The sequence below is a fragment of the Trichechus manatus genome, unplaced genomic scaffold, assembly GCF_000243295.1.
Source record: "Trichechus manatus latirostris isolate Lorelei unplaced genomic scaffold, TriManLat1.0 scaffold00240, whole genome shotgun sequence".
Taxonomy (NCBI): Eukaryota; Metazoa; Chordata; class Mammalia; order Sirenia; family Trichechidae; genus Trichechus; species Trichechus manatus.
In genome coordinates, this window is record NW_004444176.1 from 2,999,549 (window position 1) to 3,008,700 (window position 9,152).

The 9,152-nt window shown below is 38.7% G+C and overlaps 1 pseudogene; it reads left to right on the plus strand.

The window, feature by feature from the left end:
• The first annotated feature begins 1,811 nt into the window (after positions 1-1,811).
• LOC101352498 (olfactory receptor 5B3-like) lies at positions 1,812-6,660 on the plus strand (annotated as a pseudogene).
• The last annotated feature ends 2,492 nt before the right edge of the window (positions 6,661-9,152 follow it).

Sequence of the window (9,152 nt, forward strand, 5' to 3'; positions counted from 1 at the left end):
GGTGATGGAGATACCAGGGGCCATGCTTTCCTGGGCACCTCCAGTCTCAGTCAGACCATTAAGTCTGGTCTTCTTACTAGAATTTGAGTTTTGCATCCCATCCTTCTACTGCTCCATCAGGGACCCTCTGTTGTGTTCCCTGTCAGGACTTTCATTGGTGGTAGCTGGGCACCATCTAGTTCTTCTGGTCTCAGGCTGATGAAGTCTCTGGTTTATGTGGCCCATTCTGTCTCTTGGGTGGCCATTGGTTCTTGATCATATGCTACCTCCTGAAATGGACGAACATTGACCAATTCTTTTTGGTACAGTGACTCTGTGTACTCCTTCCATCTTTTTTAGATGCTTCTTGCGTCTTTCAATATTTTGCCCATAGAATCCTTCAATATTTCACCTAGAAGCTTGAATTTCTTCTTCAGTTCCTTCAGCTTGAGAAATGCTGAGAATTCTTCCCTTTTGGTTTTCTAACTCCAGATCTTGGCACATTTCATTATAATACTTTATTTTGTTTTCTTGAGCTGCCTTCTGAAATCTTGTGTTTAGCTCTTTTACTTCATCATTACTTTCTTTCACTTTAGCTACTCTACTTTCAAGAGCAAGTTTCAGAGTTTCTTTTGGGATCCATTTTGGTCTTTTCTTTCTTTTAAATGACCTTTTCATTTTTCACAGATGATGTTCTTGATGTCATCCTACAACTCTTCTGGTCTTTGGTCTTTACTGTTCACTTCATCAAATCTATTCATGATGGTCTCTAAATTCAGGTGAATTATACACAGGGTCATACTTTTGCTCTCATGGATTTGTTTTAATTTTCTTCAGCTTCAACTTGAACTTGCATATGAGCAGTTGATGGTCTGTTCCACAGCTGGTCCCTGGCATGTGCAGACTGATTTTTCTGATTGGTGATATTGAGCTTCATCATCTCGTTCCATAGATGTTGTTGATTTGATTCCTGAGTATTCCATCTGGTGAGGTTCATGTTTATAGTCATCATTTATATTGTTAGCATTGAAAAATTCTATCATGTGATCCTCAGTGTTGTTTCTATCACCAAGGCCATATTTTCCAACAACTGATCCTTCTTCTTTGTTTCCAACTTTCACATTCCAATCACTAGTAATTATGAATGCATCTTGATTGCATGTTTGAGCAATTTCAGACTGCAGAAGTTGGTAAAAATCTTCAGTTTCTTCATCTCTGTCTATAGTAGCTGGTACATAAATTTCAATAATAGTTTAATTAACAGGTCTTCCTTGCAGGTATATAGATATTATCCTATCACTGACAGCTTTGTACTTCAGGATATATCTTGAAATGTTCTTTTTTACATTGAATGAGATGCCGTTCCTTTTCAGTTTGTCATTCCTGGCATAGTAAACCATATGACTGTCTGATTCAAAGTGGCCATTTCAGCTCACTAATGCCTAGGATATCAGTCTTCAAGTGTTCCATTTCATTTTTGATAACTTCCAGTTTTCCTAGTTTTGTACTTTGTATATTCCATGTTCTGACTATTAATGGATGTTTGCAGCTATTTCTTCTCATTTTGAATCATGCCACATCAGCAAATAAAGGTCCCAAAAGCTTTACTTCATCCTTGTCATTAAGGTTGACTCTACTTTGAGCAGGCAGCTCTCCCCCTGTTGTCTTTTGAGTGCCTTCCAACTTGAGGGGTTCATCTGACAGCACTGTATCCGACAATGTTCTTCTGCTATTTGTAAGGATTTCACTGGCCAATGTTTTTTGGAAGTAGACCTCTAGGTACTTCTTCTTAGTCTGTTTTAGTCTGGAATCTCCACTGCAACCTGTTCGCCATGGTGTCCCTGCTGGTATTTGAAATACCAGTGGCATAGCTTCCAGCATCATAGCAACATACAAGCCACCACAGTGTGACAAACTGACAGAGAATTTGTGGGGAAAAAATTATAGCTTAAGTATTATGTGAGTGAGATGTTAGCAAACATAAATACTTTTAGGGTCCAGATATGTAATGTATGGAAAAGCCAGGATATAGACGGCATAGAATAGTGGTTACCTGAAAATGGTTTCCTTTCCAAAGGCTTCAAATTCAAAAGAAAAGATTGAAAAATCTGGGCTTGCATATGAACATATTTTCAGACTAGAATCAACCCCATAGACCATAGATTTTCAACCCTTAATATCTGTAACCCAGTTAAGGGTAGAGAGTAATGATAGAAGTAATGAGTCTAAGATAAACTGAAACTAAAGCTAAAATATGGTTATTAGAAATAAATTAAGGAAAAGAAGCATTAGTGATTCCTGGGTTCTCATGTAGAATGCTGACACAGCCACCAGTATGGGAGAGGAAGGACAGATTGAGAAACACTGGAGGGAAAAGATGATCTGAGTTGACACAGTGTGTGAGGAAAAGCAAATCAAAAAGTGAGACTACTAGACTTCAAAACTCATTCATAACTTGAAGCTCTGCTTGCCACCACCAAACTTTCCCAAACCAACATAGATATCATCATTTCATCTTAATAGTAATATTAGCACTCAGATTTGTGCTTAACCAGTGTGTTATGCTGGTTTCCACAAATTATCTCATTTAACTCTCACAAAAATCTCTTTAGGTACATTCTGTTACCATCTTCACCTTACTCATGAAAAAATGAGGCTCAGGGAAGTTACATTAACACCAGTGTCTCGCAGGGAGTAAATGGTAGGGCTGGTATGTGAATGCTAATACATCTGTTCCCTAAGCTCGAGTTCTTACATCCAATTCTATATCTGCTCTTCAGAATTGTCTTTGGTGGTTGTATATGATTCTAATGCTACTTTTATTCCACTACGTCTACTACCTATCTCTCTATATTTCTGAGATACTTTACTGTACAAATCCAAACATTGAACTTGGTACAATAGAGACAATGATTAAACGTAAATTGAAGTTAAAATCAATTTAAATTCACTGATAATATTTAGGTTGGGAACAACTCTGACTTGGTTTAAAGCTTGCCTCTGTTTGTTAACAACTGTGTAACTGTAAATAAATTACTCTACCTCTTTGTTGCCAAGTTAACTCTTAAGATAAACTAACCTCATGGGGTTTATAAGAGGATTAAATGATTATATACATACAAAGGAGCCTGGTGGCACAGTGGTTAAGAGCTTGGCTGCTAACCAAGAGGTCGGTAGTTTGAAACCACCAGCCCCTCCTTGGAAAGCATGTAAAGCATTTCTACTCTGTCCTGTAGGGTCACTATGAGTCAGAATCGACACAATGGCAAAGGGTTTTTTTTTTAATACATATAAAGCACCTGACATGTGAGCACTGTAGAAGTGTAAGCTGATAGTAGACTAAAAAGATCAGATTTGGAAGATTAATTCATTCCAATCGTGCAACCTTGGATAAGCCGTTCTTTCCCTCAACTCGATTTACTTATATATGAAATAAAAGTTGGATAAGTGGTCCATGAAGATCCTTCAGCTTCAACAGTACGTAACTGTATGGATAAGTTGTCAACCAAATAGTGTTTTCATGCTCTTGCTTTTGATCTGGAGAATACCGAAGAATAAATTATTATTATAACAAAATAATGCACAGGGCAGTTATACATTTCAATTTATGTGCAATTATTTTTTGTTTACTACTCTCTTTCTTCATTTCTCATTGCTATGGAATATTATGTCATCTCCAAATAACATTCATAGAGAAAAATACAGAGGGAGCTGAATTCATCCTACTAGGACTAACCAGCACTTCAGAATTGTAGATCACACTGTTTATTATATTTGCCCTGATGTACTATTAAAGGACCCAGGAAGCATCAAAAGAAGATGGAAGGAATGCACAGAGTCATTACACCGAAAAGAATTGGTCAATGCTCAACCATTTTAGGAGGTAGCATATGCACTGAAGGCATTGGGGGAAAAAAGACTCCAGGAATTGACAGAATATCAGTTGAGATATTTCAACAAACGGATGCAGAGCTGGAAGTGCTCACTCATCTGTGCCAAGAAATTTGGAAGATAGCTACCTGGCCAACTGACTGGAAGAGATCCTTATTTATGCCTGTTCCCAAGAAAGGTGATCTAACTGAATGCGGAAGTTATCGAACAATATCCTTAATGTCACACGCAAGCAAAATTTTGCTGAAGATCATTCAAAAGAGGCTGCAGCAGTATATCCACAGGGAACTGCCAGAAATTCAGGCAGTTCTGGATTCAAAAGAGGTCGTGGAACCAGGGATATCATTGCTAATGTCAGATGGATCCTGGCTGAAAGCAGAGAATACCAGAAAGATGTTTACAAGTGTTTTAAAGACTATGCAAAGGCATTTGACTGTGTGGATCATAATAAATTATGGATAACATTGGGATGAATGGTGTGATGGTTAAGACTGTGGTTCAACTTGGCTGGGCCATGATTCTCAGTGTTTTAATGTGATCACTCCCATGATTAAATATACTGTGAGTAGCCAATCAGATAAAAGGGAGTCTCCTTAGGGGTGTGGCCTGCATCCAAATATAAGCAGACATTCTGACTTTTGGCTGACTCTGGATCCTGTGGCTGCCTCCGGATCCTGTGGCTGCCTCCTGTCATCTCATCTCTCGTTCTTGGGACTTGAGCTGTCAGCTTATCTGCCAAATTGGGATTCGTCGATCTTCACAGCCTGTGAGAGGAGCCCTGCGCCCTGCTCTCTGATCTGCCATTCACCAGCACCTGCAGCTACGTGAATCAGGGGAAACCTTATGGTCTTGCCTGCTGATCTTGGAATTCGTCATCCTTCACAGCCTGTGAGCAGGAGCCTTGTTCTCTGACCTGCCTATCTTGGGCTCGCTAGCTTATCCTGCTATGGGACTTGGGAGAGGCCTCTACCCTGATGCACGGACTTGGGACGTTCTAGCCTCTACAATCTCGTGAGCTGTTTCCTTGATATAAACCTCTCTGTCTATATATATATTTATACGTTTTACTGGTTTTCTTCTCTAGAGAACCTAGCCTAAGACAAATGGGAATTCCAGAACACTTAATTGTGCTCACAAGAAACCTGGACATAGATCAAGAGGTAGTTGTTTGGACAGAACAAGGTGATACTGCATTGTTTGAAGTCAGGAAAGGTGTGCGTCAGGGTTATATCCTTTCACCATACCTAGTCAATCTGTGTGCTGAGCAAATAATCCGAGAAGCTGGACTCTGTGAAGAAGAATGGGGCATCAAGATCGGAGGAAGATGCATTAACAACCTGCATTATGCAGATGACACAACTTTGCTTGCTGAAAGTGAAGAAGACTTGAAGCACTCACTGATGAAGAACTAAGACCACAGCCTTCAGTATGGATTGTACCTCAACATAAAGAAAACAAAAATGCTCGCAACTGGTCCAATAAGCAACATCATGATAAACAGAGAAAAGATCGAAGTAGTTAAGAATTTCATTTTACTTGGATCTACAGTCAACACCCATGGAAGCAGCAGTCAAGAAATCAAAAGATACATTGCAGTGGACAAATCTACTGCATGTGAAAGCTGGACAATGAATAAGGAAGACCGAAGAAGAATTACACCTTTGAATTCTGGTGTTGGGGAAGAATATTGCCAAAAAACCAAACAAATCTGTCCTGGAAGAAGTACAACCAGAATGCTCCTTAGAAGCAAAGATGGCAAGACTACATCTCACATACTTTGGATATGTTATCAGGAAGAATCAGTCCCTGGAGAAGGACATCATGCTTGGTAAAATAGAGGGTCATCGAAAAAGAGGAAGACCGTTAATGACATGGATTGACACAGTGGCCGCAACAATGGGCTCAAGCATAACAACCATTTTATGGATGGCACAGGACCAGACAGTGTTTTGTTCTGTTGCACATAGGGTCACTATGAGTTGGAACCAACTCAACAGCACCTAACAATAACAACAACAACACCTCATCACTGTGGTTTGGAACCTGGGGTTGATTAGATAGATTTTTTTGGACTCTCACCTACGTACTCCTGTGTTCTTTTTCCTCAGTAACCTCTCTCTAGTGGACTTCTGTTACTCCTCAGCAGTAACTCCAAAGGTTGTGATTAGGTTCCTCATAGGAGACAAAGTCATCTCCTACAATGCCTGTGCTCCTCAGATGTTTTTCTTTGCAGTCTGCCATTGTGGGAAGTTACCTCTTGTCCTTAATGGCCTATGACAGCTATGCAGCAGTGTGTAAACCTCAATATTATGGGATCACCATGATGACAAGTGTGTGTGTTCATCTGGCCATACGCTGCTTTGTATGTGGTTTTCTGAGTGCCTCGCTCCAAACTGGAGAAACACTCCAACTCTCATTCTATATGTTTAATGTGTTTCTTCACTTTTTTTTGCAATATTCCAGTAGTCATAACTCTGTCTTGCTTTAATAAACACATTAGTGAGTAGGTTCTTGTTCTTATATAAAGTTTCAATGTGTTTTTGCTTTTCAGGTTATCTTGATTTCCTACCTGTTCATATTTATCACCATCTTGAAGACACACTCGGCTGAGGGGTATCAGAAGACTTTATCCATGAATACTTCTCATGGCACTGCAGTCTCGATATTTTATGGGACTGTCATCATCATGTACTTGCAGTCAAGGTCAAGTCATTCTATGAATACTACAAAGTAGCATCTGTGTTGCACACTATGGCCATCCACATGCTGAATTCCCTAGTTTATAAACCAAAAAAAAAAACCAAACCCTTTGTTGTTGAGTCGATTCCGACTGGTAGTGACCCTATAGGACAGAGTAGAACTGTCCCATAGAATTTCCAAGGAGTGGCTGGTGGATTTAAACTGCCAACCTTTTGGTTAGCAATCTATAGTCTGATGAAAAAGGAGGTCAAGGGTATATTCAGGAAGGTTGTTGAGAAGAAAAAATTTTCTCTAGGTTTAACCTTTTAATGATGTACAAAGTACAAAATGACATTTTCATTCTTCTCAGATATTCTCCATGCAATAACTAAAATATTAAGGACATAGGGGATATTAGAATAATGTCTTTTTTTGTTAGTTCATTTTATCTAGAGTTAAATAATTATAACACATTAATAAATTAATATTTCTGTCATTAATGAGTTATTTGGTAAGAGAAAGTTCACATGACAATTTACAAACTATAAATAGCCAGAAGACAATAAGAGGAGAACAATAACAAAGTCATTTTTTTCCTCATCCTTATATGACTGCCAACTTTTCACATTTTGTAAAACAAATTTATTGAGAATAACTATAATGGTATCTGTTTGTTGCCTGAAAATATTTAGAAAAACAACCATGGTGGGGCAACAGTTAAGCACTCCATAGCTAACCTAAAGGTTGGCAATTTGAACTCAAACAGCAACTGCACAGGAGAAAGACCTGGCAATCTAATTCCGTAAAGATTACAACCTAGAAAACTTTATGGTACAGTTCTACTCTGTCACATGGGGTCACTATGAGTCAGAATCTACTCGATGGCACCTAACAACAACAATTAGAAATGATTAATATCACTCATCCATTGATACTTAATTTGAGCTACATTATCTCTTATCACTCCGCTACCAATTCACCCCACTTCATTTACCCTGATTTCTTGGACAACCTCAAGAATGTCTCTGCCTCGGGAGTTTTGCATTGCTGTTTTTTCTGCTCCTAATGTTCCTTGACTGCTTTCATTTTGATGCTTAAATGTTACCACCTAAGGAAGGTCATAGAGACGTTACTGGACTCTTTATAAAATAGTCAGTCCCCTGCCATGGACCTTCTTTCCTCAGCCTGTTTTATTCTTCATAGTTCCCATTAACACTCAGCTATTTGTTACATGTATTTGTTCATCTATTTTTCTATCTCCCTCAACTCAAAGGGAAACTCACTGAAAGTAGTAGCTTACTCTGGTTTGTTCACTGCTGTATCCTCAGGACCTAATACATATGTCAGACTCATAGAGATTCTCAGTAAATATTTTTTTAAATCGCCAAATGGATTAATTAAGCTTTGAGTCCGGTTGTATCACTATGCTTAATTGTTGAGCCACTGAAAATTTTAATTGACCATGCATAAAATAAACCTTTTAGATAGAATTTTATAGAACGTCAAGAAACATGGCAGTTTTCTGCTTTGCTGAATGTATTTATCTATATTCTCAGTGCTTACACCCACAACTTTGCACCAATGATTTTCTAAAAACCACAATATCCAGTGGATTTTCTCAAATAATCTCATATTTTTTTTACTTAAGAATGGTGTCTTATTAAGTGAAAGTAACCCATCATAAATTCTATTTAGTAATAATAAAAAGACAAAGCATGAGACTATTTAATAGTTTTGAAATTTTCTATTTTTCTGGAGTCATTTGAGATAGTATGTTTCTAGGAATTTGTCCATTTTACATGTTACCTAATTTGTTGGTGTACAATCATTCATAGTTGCGATGTTTAAGACTACATGTCAAGTTGGCTGGGCCATGATTCTCAGTGTTTTGGCAGATGTATAATGTTGTGACCACTTCCCTGGTTGAGAATCGATATGCAATCACCACCACCATGGAATCTGCTGTGAGAAGCCAGTCAGTTGAAAGGGAGTTTCTTTGTGCATGTGGCCTGCATCAAATATAAGTGGACATTCTGGCAAGGCTTGGGGATTTTTTGCTCGTGCTGGATCCTGCAGCTGGATCCTGTTCATCTGACCTCCGGTTCTTGGGACTTGAGCTAACACCTTACCTGCAGTCTTGCCTGCCTATCTTGGGATTCATAGATATTTGCAGACTGTGAGCAAAAGCCCTGCTTTATGATTTGTCATTCTTGGATTTGCCAGCCCTTATGTCTACGTGAATCAGGAGAAGCCTCTAACCTGACCCATGGACTTGGGACATTCCAGTCTCTACAACTGTGTGAAACATTTCCTTGATATAAGTCTCTCTTTCTCTCTCTATATGTATATACTTTACTGGTTTTGCTTCTCTAGAGAACCCAGTCAAAGAAGTTTGGTACCAAGAGTGGTTCTAGGGAAACAAAATTGTAAGGATGAGTTTTCTGAATTGGTTCTCAAATATGGTTAGTCTTAAAGATCTCGATGACTCTGCTTCTGGTAGTAAAGAGTGCACTGCTAATCCATGGCATGAGGTGGCAATACAAATACGAAAAATATCACCAGCAATAGATCAGGTATTGGTGAAAGGCAAGGCTCTGGGTGAT